Source organism: Ailuropoda melanoleuca, unplaced genomic scaffold, assembly GCF_002007445.2.
Source record: "Ailuropoda melanoleuca isolate Jingjing unplaced genomic scaffold, ASM200744v2 unplaced-scaffold57803, whole genome shotgun sequence".
NCBI lineage: Eukaryota > Metazoa > Chordata > Mammalia > Carnivora > Ursidae > Ailuropoda > Ailuropoda melanoleuca.
Window position 1 is genome coordinate 1 of NW_023231396.1, and position 887 is coordinate 887.

At 54.2% G+C, this 887-nt stretch overlaps 1 long non-coding RNA gene across 1 annotated transcript; it reads right to left on the reverse strand.

Moving 5' to 3' along the window:
• Positions 1–21: 21 nt before the first annotated feature.
• On the reverse strand, positions 22–727 carry LOC117799812. The gene is made up of 3 exons (XR_004623006.1): positions 568–727; positions 370–444; positions 22–129 (listed from the first exon to the last, which is right to left on the reverse strand). It is a non-coding gene; the product is annotated as an uncharacterized LOC117799812 (long non-coding RNA).
• Positions 728–887: the final 160 nt, after the last annotated feature.

Here is an 887-nt window from a genome sequence, read left to right on the forward strand (position 1 = left end):
GTGACAATCTGTCTTTGCAGAAAATACCCCACCACGTCCTCATACCTGGCCTTGGTAGTGCTACTCAGTGTGGCCTGGGTCCCTCGCCACACATAAATGTCCAGCCCTCGATCCAGCAGGAAAACAAACCTGAATAGGAGGGGCAGGGAGGGCAGTGATGGACACGGGTAGCGATTGCCCTCATGCCCTTGACCCTGCCCCAAACCCCATGATAAGCTTTAGCCCCCTTGCTGGTCCTGCTGAGTTCAATGAGACAGGGGTTAAAAGGGTTGCTGGAAGGCCTTTTTTTCTAGAACCCAAAACTGCTCCCAACTCATGGGGAGGAGATGTGGGTTCAAGTACTCCCCTCCTGGAGGCAGGGGTGCCTACCTTGGGTCCAGAGAGGCCCCCTTGAGAGGCACAGGCTCCAACTTGATGTTCTTTTTCCCATACACACGGTACATCCTGGGGGCCAGAGCAAGACTGACTGGGAGGGGGGCGCAAAGGGGCCCATTCGGCCCTAACACCCTCTCCCAATCCTTCCCAGCTGAGCTCAGGTCAGCGCCAGCCACCCCCACACACCCTCACCTGGTCACATAGTGTGTGTCCTCCACAGTGTAGAAGCCACTGGCTGTTCCACCCTCGATGTAGGAGATGTCATTGTCAAATACCTGTGTGGGGGAGGTGTGGGCCTTCACCACTGAGCCACCCCCTTCCCCACCAGACCCCACCTGCCAGGGCAGGGCTGTGCACAGTCACATCACATGCTACCCACCCGTGATGAAGGTACGAAAAAAGTAAAGAATAAGACCTGTGTCTATAAACAAACACATATTACGGCGTTAGGATATACAAAGTATGCGTTTACTCCTGTTAAGGTTCAGATATACACAGCATGCTTAGATATG